The 19587-nt window shown below is 41.5% G+C and overlaps 1 protein-coding gene across 3 annotated transcripts in view; it reads right to left on the reverse strand.

The window, feature by feature from the left end:
- Lims1 (LIM zinc finger domain containing 1) overlaps positions 1-19587 on the reverse strand; it is a 107330-nt gene that overhangs the window by 80689 nt on the left and 7054 nt on the right. The window contains exon 1 of one of the 3 annotated variants that reach the window (XM_076557239.1): positions 107-253. The exons of the other annotated variants lie outside the window; for them this stretch is intronic. The gene's annotated coding sequence lies outside the window, so the exon portion shown is untranslated. Of the gene's footprint in view, positions 1-106; positions 254-19587 lie in introns of those variants that run through there. 3 annotated transcript variants of the gene reach the window in all.

The raw sequence follows: 19587 nt of genomic DNA on the forward strand, positions 1-19587 counted from the left end.
CAAGGACAAAAGGTCCTTGAGAATTTAAACAGTATCTTCATGTTTGTCTTTAAATAACCGAGAAAGATAGGTGAGGCATAAAACAATTGCAGAAATACAACAATACCCTGTATGGCGCTAGTTCGTGGGGTCAGGTCCTTTTCTTCTGTCCAGTCTTGACGCCTTTACTCCAGTCTCTTTACCCACACAAGCCACCTCGCAAGTCAGCAGAGCCGTGGAGGTTTCCACGTGCAGGGTCTCCACACTCTCTCCTAGTTTAGAATAGAGGATCTCTAGTCTATATTTCTACTTATTTCAACTCATTTATCAGGACTTGGGCGGCCACTGGCATAGGAGAGCGAATTATCTTTAAAGGCTCTTACTTCCTTTACTGTATAGTACTTCCTCGTCTGAACTCTGTGTCTATTGCTTTGAACTATCTTTAAGCCAATGAAACCAAGTTGAGGCTTTTTTTGGCCTGTATTCAGTCAAATCATGTAACACAGTGTGTTACTCAAAAACTCCACAGTGCTGAAGCAATAAGACAACACCCTAAATGTCTTAACTCATATCCTGCTGAGCTGTCTTACATTCTTATGAAGTTAATATTTACCCACAAACTTACTAAAAGCATTTGTAATGTGAAGGCAATCATTTCAAAAAAGTGGCCAATAACTAAGCAGCACAGAAGGAGCTGAATGTTCATGACAACTTCATCAGCCCACCTCCAGCTTAGAGGCTGGGTTGCTGGGCACTGGCTTGCTCAACAATGCAAAATGTTTTTTTCTACTGCAGATACCCCAGACAAAACACAAGAGGAGAAGCAGCCTAGCGTGTTCAGGACTCATAAGCCCGATGGAGTCATCTCTTGAGACTATTTGATGTTTTCCACTAAAGAATAAGGGGGTCTTCTGTTGAAGCTGAGGAAGAACAGGAGAAATACAGCCTACCTTCTTCTTCCATTAAAGTTCTGACACACTGGAACTACAGGAAGAAAGTTCTTTAGCCTTTATTGTAAAGGAGTCATTTTTACAATGGTGCTTCTGGGTTCTAAGACCTGAGGTTAACCTTAAAAGAATAAGAAAGCAACTCATTGCTTTATCACTCCCACTCTAGACACTGGGTGCCAGCAGTCTTTAGGGCTGGCCAGAAGCAAAAAGTAGAACTGAAAGACATGAGGAGGGCCGTCCCTCCTATGGGAAAGAGCTCAGTGCTTGGAGTGGTAGAACTCACATCAGGCAAGCGTAGGCAGAGTAAGTTGCAGAGCTCTGGGCTTTGTCAGTATTCCTAGGGAGACACATGAATAGGCTTTATTTTCATGGTGTATGAAGTACAGCACCCTCCCACCCCGCCACTGCTGCCACCACCAGCACCCCAGTTTCCATCAGACACAGTTGAATGCCATGAAGAGACCTCCTCGGCCTCTACATATCTCATCACAGGTGCTATTATCTTCTCCATCATTATCATAATCTTTAGAGATTTAAACATCCGGGAAAAACCTTCTATCAACAAATCAACAAAAGCTGTGAAATGTCTGCCTCCTACATCCCCATTTCTTGTCTTATTTCTACTACTTGCTCTTACAATGGGAAGACCTTACTTCCTTTGGGCCTTCCACTTCGTTTATCATTTAGGCTGGGGCCTACTTCTAAGCAGTTGATTCTTACAGCTGGATAGTGCTCCACACCTGAGCATGCTGAAAAGACTGGCTTTGTTCTTCACTTCTCTACTCTTGAGCAGGTGCTGGTAGTCTTCATGTGGAAGCCAAGCACATTCCCTCTCAGGACTACTTCACCATCCTTGAGGATCTTCTCATCATCAATGTCATCCATTTCTCACAGCAGACGACGGTACCTTCTTTCTTACTTGGTGAAGAAGGTGGAAGGTGAGAACTAATTCCTGAGAGTTATCTTCTGACAGCCACACAAAACCATGGCATGTGCACACCAACACACACACACACACACACACACACACACACACACACACACACACACACTTTTCTTTTAAATTTATGTGCATGAATGTTTTGTTTGCATTGTATGTATGCATGTATATATGTGTACCACGTGTGTGCCTGGGGCCTGCAGAGGTCAGAAGAAGGTATTGAAGTCTCTAGGAATGGAGTTACAGGTGTCTGTAAGCCACCACATGAATGCTAGCAATCAAACCTAGATCCTCTGCAAGAACAGTGCTCTAAACCACTAAGCCATCTCCTCGGCTCATAATTTCTTTTTTGCCTTATGAGATCTTCTGGAAGGTTTTCTTCCACCACCCATCAACCCTACCCATGTGCCAGTCTTACTGCCAGCCCATTGAGGCCAATCCAGATATTTGGGACCAATCAGCCTTTCTCCTTTTCTGAACCATTTGCCCACCAAGAATTTTGTAAACAGACTTTAGTGTCTTCTCCCTTAAAATGAATCTATAGGGATTCATTTTATATACTCGTTAGTCATTATCATGCCCCTCTCTACTCTTTACATACTTTTTTCTAAGAGTAGGCCTACTTCCTATTTGCTTTTCAACCCACTGCAATCTAGAAACATCTCTCATTAAGGACACAATCTTAACTTAAAAATCACATCTACCTAGGCATGCTAGCATATTCTTGTAATCCCAGGACTGAGAAGAATGAGGCAGGAGGCTTGCAGTCTGAACTACACAGTGACCTTGTTTTAAAAAGTAAAAACAAAAGCAATTAAGGCCACACTTAACAGTGTTTGGCTTCATCTTACACTTGACTTTCTCTGGGCCAGCTGGTCTGTCTGCCTTCCTTCTTACTCTTTTTCTTCTTCTTCTGTTCCCCTCCTCCTTCCCTCTCATTTCTTTCTCTTTTCAAGTATGGTCTTGAGACAGGTTATTGCTAAATAATCCAGGCTGGCCTCCAACTTGGGATCTTCCTCCAGCCTCCCATCTACTACCACCATGCTCAACTACATGTAACTGTTTTGAGAGAGGGTCTTACTACCTAGCTCTGATTGGCTTGGAACTCAGCACGTACAGCAGGCTGGCCTCAAACTTTATAGAAATCCTTCTGCTTCTGCCTCCCAAATACTTGGATTAAAGGCATGGGCCATTCTGCCTAGCCTCCTTTGACATTTTAAAATGAGGCTTTCCTAGAAATCCCCAATCTCTTAGCTTCCAGACCATCATATATGTTGTATCTCCTCTTACTTGTTTGCCTTTACATATGACTACTGCCCAGATCTTCAACTTTCGTCCCTGCCTCCCTCTTTGGGCACATTCTTTCTGATGACCTCAACATTTTTCCTGGATCAAATACTTCTGCCAGAGCTGGTCCTGGTGTACGCCTTTAATTGAAGCACTCAGGAGGCAGGAAAAGGCAGATCTCTTGAGTTAGAGGCCAGTCTGATCTACACAGTGAGCTCCAGGGCAGCTAGAACTGCATAATAGAGAAACCCTGTCTCAAAACAAACAAGGACTGGAGAGAAGGCTCAGCAGTTAAGAGCACTGGCTGCTCTTCCAGAGGTCCTGAGTTTAATTCCCAGCAACCACATGGTGGCTCACAACCATCTATAGTGGGATCTGATGCCCTCTAATGGCATAAAGTCAACAGAACACTCACATACATAAAACAAACTAACAAACCAACAACAAAAATACTTCCACATTAATAATATTGAATCTCACACTCAAATAGTCCTGCCAGATGCTTTTATGTAGGCCTCTGTCTTACTTTTCTACTGCTGTGAAAAGACACCATGACCAAGGCAATTTATAAAAGAAAGCATTTAATTTAGGGCTTATAGTTCTGGGGGTGAGTCCATTACCACCATGGCAGGGAGCATGGCAACAGGTAGACAGGCTGACAGAATGCCTTGCCTATAAAATGAGATTCCTACAAGGTTACAGATAATCATGCTTGGCCTTAAGTGGTCATCCTAGAAAGGAGTATCTGTAGGGACAGCCTTGATAAACAACTTCAGGAAGAAGGGAAACATGGCTACTTGGTAGAACCACTATTAATTACACTGATTGAGAATAAGACCACAGTTTAAAGCCAAATCTGAAGGAAGCTTTAATTAAATATTAGTCAGGTCCACCTCTAGTTCCCCAGAAAAATGGCCCCAATCAAGTTTGCAAGGGCTTAAGAAAAAAACAAAACAAAACCCGTAATTCACTGCATTTCCTATCAGGTCCAATCAGAGGCAAGCATACCCTCTTGATCAAGAGTAAAGGCTGCCTGTCTAGACACTTAGGTTGGAGTGGTGGTCTCTTTCTTCTCAACTAGAAACTAGAGGATTTGTAAGGCCATGAAGCTACCTAATGGCAAAAGCACTGACTAAAGTATCTAAAGGAATCACTAGTCAGGATCTGAATTAACTCATTTAACAGATAATTACATTCACTAGTAGTAGTCATACTCAAAACAGTCAAACCACATTTTAATTTTTTAATCAAGGACATCCCCAATTTGTGCTGAAGATCTGACTTCCTATTTTGTTTTGTTCTAAACCAGAAGACATAACTGATGGAGGAGATAAGCTTTATTTAACTAAGCTCAGGAAACAGGTGAAGAGATCATACGCCTCACAGAAAAGTACCTCTCATTCCAAAGGAGAAAAGAGGTCTCAGGGGCTTTTCTGCATTCATAGGTGGAAAATCCCCACACTTAGGAGAAGTTCTTTGTTCTCCCATGAAGTTCCTTTAAGGGCAGAGACTGCTCTGACTCTTCTAGAGTTTTCCAGCTCCTCTCCCCCAACCCCACTGAAATACTTACTAAAGGAAGGCTGTCTCCCCAGGAAGTTAGAGCACCAAAGAAGGATTAGCATGCAAGCCAATATGGGGATAGGTTAGACAGGCCTTTAATTTGAATATTAATGTTACAACATCTTTTTTATAAATTAATTTTATTTTTCTCTATAATTTTTAGTTTGTTTTGTTACATTTATAAACATTCTCAAACTCAGATAATTATTTCCAAAAAAGTATCATAATAGTAAAGTTTTTATAACCATAACACCTAAGAAAGGACCCAAATAGCAGAAACTGGTCCTTTATGCTGCTAGTTCTGGAGGCTTTCTGAGTCTAATTAGGCAAACTACAATTGCCAATACCTACTTGGATCTGAACCTTCTCAATGTGGCAAGAGAAAGCAGCAGCTTGTAAATTCCCAGGACAGTAGAGTGGGAGGCCAAAGTAGCCCACAGACATGACTGGAGAGAGACAAGGCTGGCAGAGATCTGAATGAAAATGAGGAAATGACCACTCCAATGCATGGTTGAAGAGAAGGATTTCATTAAAGAAATGAGGCAGAATACAGCCAGAGGCATCTGGAAGAGTCCAGAGCAGACTGAATATGGCCAGCAGGATAGACTGGGCCATAAAAGGAAAGATAGGAGAGATAAGAAAGGGGACTAAGAGAGATCCCAGAGAGGAACTAAGAGAGCCAAAACCACTGGTTTTTAAAGAAAACAGAGGCTGGGCAAAAGGAAGGTGCGTGCCCCTGGGTATGCTAATAGACACCTCAGCCATTTGTCCTGAGTTTCTTTGGGACCTGATAAGATACTTATTAGACAAGGCTTCCAGGGCAGTCTAACTTCTAGCAACACTCCACAGCAGACCCGCTTTAAATGTTCTTAAGTTAAATGTACTCCAACTCAACTCTTTGAAACGGAACGAAAGTACTTGTGGTGGTTTGACTAAGTATGGCCCCCTTAGACTCATGTGTCTGAATGCTTGGCCCATAGAGGGGCACTATTAGGAGGTTGGCATTGTTGAAGGAAGTGTGGCTTTGTTGGAAGAAATGTGTCAATGTGGGGGCAGGCTTTGAGGTCTTATATGCTCAAGCTACACTCAGTGTGTGACACAATCTCCTTCTGCTGCCTGTGGATCAAGATACAGAACTCTGGGGGCTGGAGAGATGTCTCAGAGGTTAAGAGCACTGCTTACTCTTCCAAATGTCCTGAGTTCAATTCCCAGCAACCACATGGTGGCTCACAATCATCTGTAATGAGATCTGGCGCCCTCTTCTGGCCTGCAGGGATACATGCAGACAGAACACTGTATACATAATAAGTAAATAAATCTTAAAAAAAAAAGGTACAGAACTCTCAGTTCCTTCTCCAGCATCATGTCTGCCTGCATGCTACCATGCTTCCTTGTCATGATAATGGACTAAACCTCTGAAACTGTAAGCCACCCCAATTAAACGTTTTCCTTTATAAGAGTTGCCCTGGTCATGGTGTCTCTTCACAGTATTAGAACCCTAACTAAGACAGTACTCTCCTAAAAAGTAGTTCTTTGTGGGAGACAGCACTATCTCCTTAATAGTTCTAGCCCAAGCTAGAAACATAGGATTTGCTGGGCAATAGTGGCGCATGCCTTTAATCTCAGCACTCAGGAGGCAGAGCCAGGCAGATCTCTGTGAGTTCGAGACCAGCCTTGTCTACAGAGCGAGATCCAGGACAGGCACCAAAGCTACACAGAGAAAACCTATTTCGAAAAACCAAAAAAAAAAAAAAAACAAAAAAAAACAAAAAAGAAAACCATGGGATTCAGCCTCTGTACCTTAATGTTTCTAACTAGTCTTCTGAAGTCCAAGTCTTTTTTTCTTTCCCCTTCCTTTTAGTATCTTGGAATCTATTTGCTTCCTTCCCTCCCTGCAGAAGGCATTACTGCTGGCACAGCATCTCTTGATTGGATTAATGCAACAGGCTTCCTGGCCTTTGAAACTCCATCACTGCACACCTACTTCATGCTTTCCTAAGCCTTGACACACTGTCCTCTACTTGACACACCTCATCTCTATGCATTCTGTTTCAGATAACAAATCTTACTGTCCTGATCACCTAACAGCCACTTGGAGACAAAAAAGATATAGGGTCTGATTCTATCCTCTGGTTACATGAACAGTAGGTTTGGCCAATGAATCTAACCTAATTTAATCAGACTATTTCTCAAACACTGGATATCTAAGTGGAGAACAAGACCCTGCAGTTAGAGCAAGTTAACTAAGGCTATAGCCCTGCAGAAAAATTCCACAAGAACTTCAGAAAGACCTCGGTTGCTTTGGTTGTTTGCTCTTTCCAAAGGCCTGGTATTCAGCCCTACTTTAATTCTAGGAGCCAACCCATTACTTTCCAAAAAAATTCCTCTTTAGCTTATGTTTGCAATCGATTCCTGTTATCTGCAACAAGGAAACAAGTAGCAGTAAAACTGTCCTCTGTCCCACTCCACTACTCCCCAGGTTCCCCCTCCCAGATTCCCAGGCCCCAGGGCAGCACCGAAGCAGCTGTGCTGATGTCCACATCCTGCTTTCCCTTCCTTCTTGGCCCCCTGCCTTCAGCTCTTCCTCCCTAAATGCCCTCTCTAAATAATTCCTACTCACACTCAGGACTCAGTCTAGATGTTACTTCCTCTATAGTTTCCCAGGACCTCTCAGGCTGGACACGCATGCTCCCATAGGAATTTGCCTGATTTCTCATTAATCTAGCCCCAAGTATAAATTGCTACCCCTACACTCATGCCTGGCAGAGAGTAGGTTCTTGGTAAATACTTCTCAAAGGAACAAACAAAATTAGAAACCCACTTCATTCAAATTAGTATTCACAGAAGTAACACGAGTTTAAAAATAAATATACTGGTATGTACAACCACCTGCATAATCCCAGCACTCAGAAGCAGTAAGGATCAAGTTCAAAGCCATCCTGGTATAAATAGCAAGTTCCAGACCAAGCTGTCTCCAATTTAAATACATAAGGAGCTGGGGAGGTAACCTAGTCGGCAAAATGGTAGCTGTACAAGCACAGGGACCTGAGTTTGATCCATTGTATCCACATAAAAAGATGGGCATGAAAGTCTGTGTTTATAATCCCAGCACTGGGGAAGCAGAGATTGGTGGATCCCCAGGGCTTCCTGGCTACTCAGTCTGGACTAATGGGCAAACCCCAGGACACTGCCTTGAAGGCATAAATAAAACCTGACACCTAGTAGCTCTTGTTAATTATTCTTTTTTCCACAAACACAAATCCTGAAGTCATATCCAGTACGACTGAATGATTAGGGAAAGCCAAAGGCTGATAGTAAGCCTCTATCAAACCACTGAAAGCAAGCCAGGAAGAAGTCCTCTTCCATGGACTCTGCTTCACTTCTGGCCCCCAGGTTACTGCCTTGGGATTCCCTCAGCGATAATGAACCATATAACCTGTAAACCAAATAAACTCCTCCAAGCTGGTTTTCTGTGCTTTATAACAACAGAGAAGCAGATTAATCCAGGTTAGTCCCACCCCCTAATCACATTCCCAAAGCTCCACACTATATTAATTAATCCAGGTTAGCCCCCCCCCCCCCATATTCCCAAAGCTCCACACTGTGTTAGGAATCACTCTTTCAACCAAAGGCTTTTGGGGACTATTTCCTGTCCAAACCATACTACTGATTATGATGGCTACTACCCAAACAAACAAACAACACACAAAAGAGTAAGACCTGTTAACGGGTTATGATGAAATTGGGTCCTTGTTTGTTGGTGGCACAGATGTAGAAACCAGGAAGGTGAGCTACTTTTAATAGGATTCACAGTAGAAGAGTCAAGTATTCTAGAGGTAACAGGCGTAGAGCAACTCTGGTTTCCACTCAGAGATCTTGCCCAGTGATCCTACTTCCTGAAACTCGGAAACTCTCTTAAGGATCTGGGGTCCTTAGAAAAAGGATTTGTTGACTGAACTGACTCTCAGACAACGGTTTTCCAGGATAACTTAGTGACTGTGTCCTTTTCCTCCCGTACCCCACTCCCAAAGATGGAGTGAGGATAAGAAGTTCCTTCAAGCTGCACCACCACCCTACCATTCTTATTATTATTTATTACTATTATTATTATTATTGGTGTGATTTTCTTATCTTTTTGGCAACTCCAATTTTGGCTTCAGCCCTAAAGTGAAAACATTAACAGTCTTGGTTCAAAAATTCTGAATGTGAAGAATGTTATATCCACAACTAATTATGCTCAACCAAGTATTGGGCTAACAGGTTTATCTGAGAAAGGGCATATAGCATGATGTTAAATGCAACTTTAAAGTCACAGAATCTGAGGATCTGCAGGAGGCCTATAGGTTTGAATTACAACATGGGCTCCTCCCTAGGTTTCTAGATTGCCAATCTATCTTGAAAATTTTGTACTGACCAGTCTATATGACCCAAATCCTACAAGACAATCTATTTTTGGTGAAGCTTGGCTGACCACTGTAAAGACTATGGCTATTTGTCAGGAGAAAACAGAGACCCACAGGATGGCGTGGAACAAGTATGATGGTTTATGACATAGGAGTTTTAACAAGATACTTTAGCTGCTGTGTTAAGAATAGGCCAAGGGGCCGGACATGGTGGTGCACACCTTTAATCCCAGAACTCTGAGTTTGAGGCCAGTCTGGTCTACAGAGCTAGTTCCAGGACAGCCAGGGCTACACAGATAAACTCTGTCTTGAAAAAAATAGCACAAACAAACAAAAAAGAAAGGACAGACCAAGGGACAGAAGAGCAAAGAGGAGCAGAAACACTAAGTAGTGAGCTCTTCCAACAGTCCAGGTGGGAACGGATAACAACCTCACTGTTTATTAAGCAAACACATATGGGACATCCATCAGGTGTCTGATCATGAAAACACAGACTTAACAACTTCACAAGGAAGGGTGCCCAGGAGTCCTTCACCATCAACTCTTCCTTGGGTCAGTAAATGAAGAATGAAAAAGACTCTAATCAGAATTCCATGGTGGTGGGGAAATGACTAAGGCCCTGGAATAAATATTTGTAGATAAGTCACTCTCAGATGATGGTTTTTATGGCCAGTCATCAAACCACTTTATAACTGTTTGCCTATATGTTTAAGTATTAATCAAGTCAATGAGAACATTATAAAAGGGCACACACTATCATATGCAGGCAGATACCCACAAACTTCCCACAAATGCACATTGAAGAAAGAGACTCCAAAGAGAGTGTATTAACCACACTTAAAGGTAGGACTCATGCCCAGCAGTAGACGGTCAACACAAAATGAACTCAATAGCGTTTCTGTAGACTTTCTGTCTCACTGCTTTGTTTGAGCATCACTGCCCCCTCCCCATCTTTTTTGTTTATACATGTCTGCGTGTATTTTTTATACATTTTATTTTATTTTATTTTATTTTGGTCTGTCTGCCTGTTCTCTAGAGACAGACAGAAGGTGTAAAGTTGGGCAAGTGAAGAGGTGGGGAGGGTCTGGAAAGAATTGGGGGAGGGGAAACCATGATTAGAATACATTGTACAAAAAAATCATTTTCAATTGAAAAGAAAAGAGACTCCAGATTCCATAGCAATCAGGAACATGTCTAATCTCATACAAGTGCCGGTTGAAGATGGAAGGCAAACAGCATGCTTTAAAAGGTGAAAAGAATTTTTGAATGCAAAGAATGTTACATAAAGTTAACTTTTATGCTCTTTACATAATTATGAAAGTTCCTAATATAATTTAAAACTAATGTTGCCATATAAACTAAAAGCAATAATTTTGGGAAGTTTTTTTTTTTGGGGGGGGTTTAGTTTTTCAAGACAGGGTTTTGCTGAATAACAGAGTCCTAGCTATTCTGAAACTTGCCTTGTAGACCAGGCTGGCCTTGAACTGAGATCTGCCTGCCTCTGCCTCCTGAATGCTAGGATTAAAGGCATGCCAAGCACTTTTTAACTCTTTATGGAATGTAAGTAATTGCCTATTTTGAACAACTAAAATAAACTCAGACTAAAAAACAAGTCAAAAGAAACTTCTGTAGTAATGTTTGGTTCCTAGTTGGTGGATTCTTTAGGAAGGATTAATAGGTGTGGCCTACTTGGTATTGGGGGTAGAATTTGAGGTTTCAAAAGTTATGCCTTTAGCTCGGGGATCAGTATGTAAGTAAGCTCTTTTTTGTTGTTTGTTTGTTTGGCCCATGTCCCCCCGACCCCCAAACAGGGTTTCTCTGTGTAGCTTTGGAGCCTGTCCTGGAACTCGCTCTGTAGACCAGGCTGGCCTCGAACTCACAAAGATCCTCCTGCCTCTGCCTCCTGAGTGCTGGGGTTATAGGCATGTGCCAGCACTGCCCGGCGTAAGTAAGCTCTTAGCTAATGCTCCGGCAGCACGCCTCCTGTCTGCTGCCATTCTCCCAATGATGGCAATGGACGCACCCTATGAAACTGTAAGCAAGCCCCCAACTAAACGCTTTTTAAAATAAGCTAGTCATGGTGTCTCTTCATAGCAACAGAACAGTAACTAAGATATGGGGAGATGGCTCAGTTAGTAAATGCTCACAATATAAACGTGAGAACCTAGGCTTGATACCCAGAACTCACATTAAAAAAAGCCCAACGTGGTGGTATGTACTTGTGGGAGGCAGAGATAGAGGGAGCCCTGGGGCTCACTGACCAGACAGCCTAGGCCATATAGCAAGCTCTAGTCCAGGGAGAGGCACTAACTCATAAAACAGGATACAGAGTATCTGAAGAACACATAAGTTTCAACTGTGTCCTCTACACAAACACACATAGTACACAAAAGTCTTTTTAAAAATTTTATTTTATTTTATGTATTATAAAGTGCTCTAGAACAACACATTGTAGAAATACTTTCAAATGTGTTTTAATGTTGCGGAAGACAAAAACATTCAGGACCCAATTTCCACATTCTCCACATTATTAATAGACATGAAAGATTATTTTGATTATCTACCTTTATACATTTCTGAAGAGGACTTCATAAATTGAATTAAAGCAGATATCTAAGAGTCTGTAAGTTATGCCAGATAATAATTTTCTAGCCGGGATATTTAGCTGCTGCTCAACTAATCTTAGGAGTGGCAATTAAAGACTACTTTCATTCACCTTAAGAGAATTTCTGAGGCTGGGCAGTGGTGACGCATACCTTTAATCCTAGCACTTGGGAGGCAGAGGCAGATAGATCTCTGAGTTAGAGGCCAGCTTGCTCTAGAGTTCCAGGGTAGTCAGGGCTACACAAAGAAACCCTATCTCAAAAAACAAAAAAATGAGAGAGAGAGAGAGAGAGAGAGAGAGAGAGAGAGAGAGAGAGAGAGAGAGAGAGAGAGAAGAAAAAGAGAGAGGGTGTTAGAGTTTTTGCAATGCTATTTTCCTATCTTTAAAGGTTCTTAAAAGGTTTTCATGGGTGCCATGAAAAAGATATCTCTTCACTATTAGGATAAGAATTTGTAGTGTATCAGGCTGATGAAAGGATATGCTGGCTGTACTTTCAGAAGGGGAGGCTAAAAGTTTTTTCAGATTAAGGATTAGCCTATAGAAAAATGTCTGCCATAAATCAAACAGTGAAGGGGAAGATGAATAGGAATCTCACTTACACAACTTAAGTAAAACATAGCTCTCTGAACAGATGAAGATAGGTTTCTTCTGTATCCCAGAATCTAATCAATATTTATATGTATAATTCGGCTATCATTTGGCTTAAAAGGGCTTATTGGCAAATGTTAACATTTATACTATTTTCTACAGAGAAAATATTTTACTGCTTAAAATAACCCTGGATTTTTAAATTATAACCTGTTTTTATGTCCAGGCTATCTGTGTATTATTTCTCCTGCAGTTGTACATAAAATGTTTTTACATTCAAAAAAAGGGGACAAATACTATAGAATTGTATTACATGGAATATATAGAGCATACCAATTCAGAGACAGAAAGATTAGATGTTATCTCAAGATAGAGAAGAAAGGAATATAGAGCAATGAGTTACTAAGTACAGAATCCCTGTTTTGTGTGATGGAAAAACCCCACGAGCCCGGCGGTGGTGGCGCACGCCTTTAACCCCAGCACTCGGGAGGCAGAGGTAGGCGGATCTTTGTGAATTCGAGGCCAGCATGGTCTACAGAGCAAGATCCAGGAAAGGTGCAAAGCTACACAAAGAAACCCTGTCTCGAAAAACAAACAAACAAAAAACAAAAACAAACAAAGAAAACCCCCCACAAATGGATAGTAGTATCAGGACATAAAATCATGAATGTAATAAATCAATACAATTAATGTAATTAATGAATATCATAAGTATAATTATTGAATGAATACTGTGAATCTAATCAATGAATACCACAAATGTAATTAATATCATGAGTATAACTAATGAATATCATAAGTGTAATTAAAAAAATAAATTTAAAAAAAGAAAAAGAAAAAGTTATCTCTATACAGTATATTCTACAGACTAAAACAATGCAGCTCATCACTGAAAAGGGCGAGAAGTACTGAGAGCAGCCAGACATCTGAGCACTAAAAGATGCACACAGGCTCTAATGTGCTGAAGAAGTTGATGCTATAGTTCAGGAAGCAGTATCATGTTTCAATCTGTGATTGCCATCTAACACATTTCCTAGATATCATAACAAGAATTTCATACTCGTTTTGTCCATATTTCATATAAATTTTCAAGTATCAAATAACCAAGGATATCTGCTCATTAGACATATAAACAGATTTATAAGATCTCGTATTTTGTATTTTCTTCACTATACATTTTTGAGAAACCATAAAGCTATCATTTTGCTTATTGATAGAGATAACTAATTTATTCTTAAACATGCTTACAAAGGAAGTTGAGTTCCTTAACATCAGTTTTATTTTAAATTAAATCTTTGAGATTTTTAAAAGCTGCCAGCAGCTTCCTAAGACCATCACACTGTGTATCTGGTCAGGCTGCCCACCAGTGAGGCTCTGGATCTCAGAAGCCTGAATAATCCTTTAACTACACCTGGACAAACATGGAGTACATGAGTAACAAATTATTCTGAGGTATATACAGCAACTACAGAGCTTTTTTTTTTTTTTTAAACAGAAAACAGAGTAACTAAAGGTGATAAAAATTGTGCTTCATCTCTAATGGCAAGAAAGTCCCTACAAGTAGCAAAAGGACACACTTTAGAGAAAAACTGTCCCCCAGTAGTACTAACCAAGAGCTGTGGAACTTCTCCTGCACCCCAGTAGCTTAATAAAGCTTGGTCAAAACATCTGACAGTTTGCTTGGTTTCAGAATAACCAGGTTTTTATTTATCTTACTTTACTTTATTTTTGAAACAAAGTCTCAATATGCAGCTCTAGATGTCCTGGAACTCACTGTGTAGACCAGGCTGGCTATAAACTCACAGAGATCTGCCTGCCTCTGCTTTCCAAGAGCTGGGATTAAGGGCATGAGATACTATGCCCCACCAGAATAACCAGTTAAAATATTTTGCTCCCCATTACTAAAGAGACTTCTGTGAGGCAGTTTAACCTCTTCTGAAAGGCCATAGAAACACATGGGATCCTAAATGTCAGGCTCCAGGTCTCTCTTTCACTTTACCAGCCACCAGCCAGTCTTGTGAGGAGACAAGGATGTTCTAGTTTCAGCTGGTTCATCTGAGAAAAGGAGGATGGCAATAGCTTTGGTTTTTCTACAAAAGCTGTGGAAATTAACACAATACAGAAGAATCGAATGAAAGAAACCCAGATGTTCCCCAGTGTTCAAGATTCTCTAGCTGGAGACTGAGCAATTTTAGGTTCGCCTATGGTCCAGATATTACTATAATGCTAACAAATTGTATACATTCTATTTGAGAACCCACTAGCCCACGATTCTTCCACATACTATCAAGTCTATCAGAGTCCACAGCAGTAGCTGGGGTGTGTGCAGAGACTATGGGAAAGCTGGTTTGGATCTACAGTAGCCAGCCTGCACTTGGAATCGCATGTTCCTTAGCAGTTTAAAGTTTATCAGGATCATCTACAAAGTAAAGAATTCTTCTCAAGGGGGGGGTGGGTGGGTGGGAGGGGGGAGAACAAGGGAATCCGTGGCTGATATGTAAAATTAAATTTAATAAATAAATTTAAAAAATGAAGAAAAAAAAAAAGAATTCTTCTCGAACAGCAAGAATACCCCCCAAACTTCCTTCAATGTCTGCTGTCACTATTTCTAACCGAAGAGAACAAGGCTCCACTTAAGATTCTGTGATCCTGAGCCTGGCCTCAGAGAAACTGTAGCCCAGCTGGAGCTGGTGCTTCTAACAAAGTCTCCATTATCATGACTCCCTTTAGATCCTGCCAAGTGTGAGCCACAGTCCTCAGCTGGCTCTGTAACTTTACACAGCAGTGGCCACTGGCCATTTGCAGCAACCACACAGCAGCAATTAAGAGCACCAAGCTGGGTTGTGGTAGGGCACACCTTTAATCCTAGCACTCACACTCGGAAGGTAGAGGCAGGATAGATCTCTGAGTTTGAGGCCAGCTTGGTCTATAGAGTGAGTTTCAGGACAGTCAGGGCTACACAAAGAAACTGTCCTGAAATGCCAAGAAATCCAGAGAGAGAGAGAGAGAGAGAGAGAGAGAGAGAGAGAGAGAGAGAGAGAGAGAGAGAGACAGAGAGAGACACAGACACGAGAGAGAGAGAGAGAGAGAGAGAGAGAGAGAGAGAGAGAGAGAGAGAGAGAGAGAGAGAGAGAAAGAGGAGGGGAGGGAGGGAGGGAGGGAGGGAGGAAGGGAGGGAGGGAGGGAGGGAGGGAGAACTGTCTTAGAAGAGTATAATTGTATCATCAGAAGGATATGCCTGCCCTGAATGGGGCTGACAAAAAAATGGTCCTTACAAATTGTTCTAGCAGGAGACCCACAGAAGGTACAGCATGTTTTCTCATGAGGATGGCCTCATACATATAAATTCTAATTCTTTATGGGATTCTCTTTAACAGCGTTACAGATTCTAACAGTGATTTCGGATGCTGAGATCTGTCTAGACCCACTTTGGTTTACTTATTAGATATGACCATGACACAGAGGTCTCATATGAAGAGTTTTCATTCTACCTCAACCTACCTTTATGCCTCATAAGCATGAAGAGATATTTTTTGTTACTTACAGTTAAATTACAATTGAGTGAATTTGATCATTAATCGGACACCTCCCATAGTGAGGTGGCTTGGAAACATCTTGTAACCTGTCCCCATTCTCTGTTTCTTTCTTTCTTTCTTCTCTCAGAAAAGGAACTTGCTTCTCCCAAGTGCCTGTACTGCAGTTATATACCACCTCACCTAGCTAATTTTTATCATATAAACTTGAACAGCTTGACCACTCTGTTTCTTTTAGACTAAAATACTCTTTTTCACCCTCACATGGACCACTCCCCTGAAGTCCTACTATAGTCTAATTGACTGCCAAATTCTCTTCTTCCGTGTTCTTACCACTGTGTCTGTCTGTCTGTGCCCGCCCCCCAAGATATGTCTCTTTATGTAATCCAAGATAACTTCAAACTCTTTAAGGAGCGCAGGCTGGCCTAGAACTCATGATCCTCCTTTTTCGGTTTCTTCAGCGGTAGGATTATAGAAAAGCACCACCATGCCTATCTTCCTCCTTTTCTCTCTAATACTCTGAATAATCTACATAAGGGCCAGGGAGATGGCTCACTGGGTAAAAGCACTTGCTGCACAAGTCTGGCAACCTGAGTTCGACCCCTGGAACCCAAGTAAAAGTGCAAAAATAAATAAATAAGTAAATTAATAAAAAAGAGAACCAACTCCAGAGTTTCCTCTGACTTCCCACAAACCATGCAATACACACCCAGAAGCACATTATGCACACATACACAGTAATAACAACTTTTTTTTTTGAGACAGGGTTTCTCTGTGTAGCCCTGGCTGGCCTAAAACTCATTTTGTAGACTAGACTGTCCTTGAACTCACAGATATCCACCTGCCTCTGCTTCCTGAGTGCTGGGATTCCTGAGTGCACCAACACCTGGCTAGTAATAACTTAAAAAAAATTCTTTATGATTGATGTGGTACATCCTAGTGAGCACTAGCTTCTTTAATGATTCTCTCTCTCTCTCTCTCTCTCTCTCTCTCTCTCTCTCTCTCTCTCTCTCCTCATGTGTATGATATGTTTGGGATTGAATCTAAGGCCTCGTGAATGTTAAACACATATCTTACCACCAAATACCATGCTCAGACCTTAGTTTGCTTAAGGATCAGTCACAAATTAGGTAAAATACGAACACTGCAGTGAACAATTAATATTTTTTCTAATCCATTCCCCATTTTTCCTTAGGTCATAGTGAATATAGAAGCCCTGAGGGCTGGGCATATAGCTCAAAGGTGGATTATTTCCCTACTAGGCACAAGACCCCTGGGTTTAATCTCTTAACACTGTATTAAAAAAAATAAAGAGGAGAAAATTTAATAAATAGGAGGGGGAAAACCCTGACTTCAGAGACCAAGGATGAGCACATGTCCAAATAAGGTCAGACAGACTGCTCTGCTCCCAATATGGGAATCTTAAGCCAAGTAAGAAGCATGACGCACAGGCGGGGTTGACTCAAGACAGACAACCTGAAGAGGAGGCTAAGAGGCCTGGTCTTTCCTTTGTCTTAACCTAACCTACAGCTTTTCACTAAGTCCCTTCTTATGCTATGGAAAATTGTCTGCTGCTGTTTACAACCAGGACAACAAACAGTAGACAGCAGAGTGCCAGAGACAAAAGCAGCACTTCCCTGTATGGTAGGTACTCAGCTTTAAAAAGTCCAGCAGAAGCCTTGCAGCTCCAACTTCAGCCTTCCAGCACTGCAGTTAAGTGACTAACATAGGGCATGATTAGATATAGCGTGTTTTAGTTAGAGCTACTCTTGCTGTGGCCAAACACCATGACTAAAGCAACTTGGGCAGGACAAGGGTTTATTTGGCTTATGCTTCCACATCACTGTTCATCACTAAACAAAAACATGACAGAAACTCAAACAGGGCATGATTCTGGGGGCAGGAGCTGATGGAGAGGCCATTCAATGTACTACTAATTACACCCCTCAAACAATACTACTTATGAGGTGGATAAATGAGTCCATCTCTAGATTCTAAGAAAGATATACTCTTCATTGGGCCAGCCTATATTTTATTTCTTTTTTTTTTCAATGACTTTTTTTTAAGATTTATTTATTTATTAAGCATACAGTATTCTGTCTGCACATATTCCTGCAGGCCAGAAGAGGGCACCAGATCTCATTACAGATGGTTGTGAGTCACCATGTGGTTGCTGGGAATTGAACTCAAGACCTTTGGAAGAAGAAGCAGTGCTCTTAACCTCTGAGCCATCTCTCCAGCCCCACCTATATTTTATTTCAAAACAAGAACTGTGATGACAGCCTTCTAAGCCCCAAAGGAACCAAACATTCTAATGTAGGCAATGACTTGCAAGTGTGATATTCTAGGCATCATTTCTTTTAAGAATTCTTTCTCTGAATGAGAAAAACACAACTAATGAATAACTATTTGATTTTTTTTCTAAAACTCTGCATCAGAACAATAGGTATTCAACCCAAGCCTGAGGTTAAGAAAGGTTCTCTGTACACAAAGGTTTTGAGACAAGCAAAGAATAAACTGGGCTAGATAGAAGATACAATTGCCAAAGGTCTGAACACATTCCACTTATGAGACTCTGCTTGTTTGTTTGTTTTTATAACTTTTTATTGATTCTTTGTGGATTTCACATCATACATTCTGATCCCATTCATTTCCCCATCTCTTCATATCTGCCCTCTGCCCTTGCAACAACCCCCAATAAGATAAAATAAAATTTTAAAGAGAAAAAAAAAAATCTCGTTTACCCTTCAGCTTACCCTTCAGTCCACACATCTTTACTTGTAAGTGCTCACTGCAATGAGTCACTGGTCAGGTTTGGGGCCTCTGGCTTCTGCTACAGCATCAATACTGGGCTCTTACTGGGACTTCTCTTAGTTATCCTGTTGTTGCTCTGTGTCGTGGAGATCCTGGAGTTTTGGATCTGCAGGACTGGCCACTTCATGTGCTCCAGCAGTTCATAAATGGGGTGGATGTTGGGATGAGTCAACTCATAGCCCTGGTTTGGTTCTGGGCCTGGGTGGTAGCTGGGTGGGTCAGCCCGCCAGCTTTCCTTCATCCTCACTACCAGGGTAAACTCTCTAGTCCTGCCCTGGTTAGCTCACCTAATGCAGTGGGCATCAAGGGGTGGGGCCAGTTTACCTGATCTCATGCCCTCAGGGTCGGCTCAACACCCCCACCCCACCATCCACCAACAGGGTCAGCTCTGATGTGCTGCACAGGCACGGTGTAGGGCCCATTCTTCCAAGTGTGACACTGTTTCTATTTTTCAGAAAGAGTAGTTATCCAGGGAAGCCCCTTGGAGCCTGTGAGCAAGTTAATCTGTTTTGGAGATATAATGGACACTCAGAAGTTGCTTTTGCTAAAAGACATTGACTTCTTGCCTGAGATCACCAGATAAAAAGCAGATGAAAGTCTGACATCTCTACCTCCATTTGTATCTATCTCCTTTACTGTGGGTCAGACTCCTACTTGACACTGCATAACCATGATAATCATTCAAGAACAGTTGTCTACTAACTCATCTCATCCCCCTTTAAGGCTGAAGGTAGAGAGGTTAAGTCAATTGTCATAAAGCTTCATATTACCTTGGATTCTAGGACCAGCAGGGCCACGCAGAAAAGACTATTCTCCAAATATAAGCAAACAATCCTGTCTGTGATAGGTGAGGCTACATGTCCTGGAGCTGAAGTAATCATCTTGAACCACAGATTCCCTAATCGTCTTCAGCATACCTTTGTAGAAC

This window comes from Peromyscus maniculatus, chromosome 21, assembly GCF_049852395.1.
Source record: "Peromyscus maniculatus bairdii isolate BWxNUB_F1_BW_parent chromosome 21, HU_Pman_BW_mat_3.1, whole genome shotgun sequence".
Taxonomy (NCBI): Eukaryota; Metazoa; Chordata; class Mammalia; order Rodentia; family Cricetidae; genus Peromyscus; species Peromyscus maniculatus.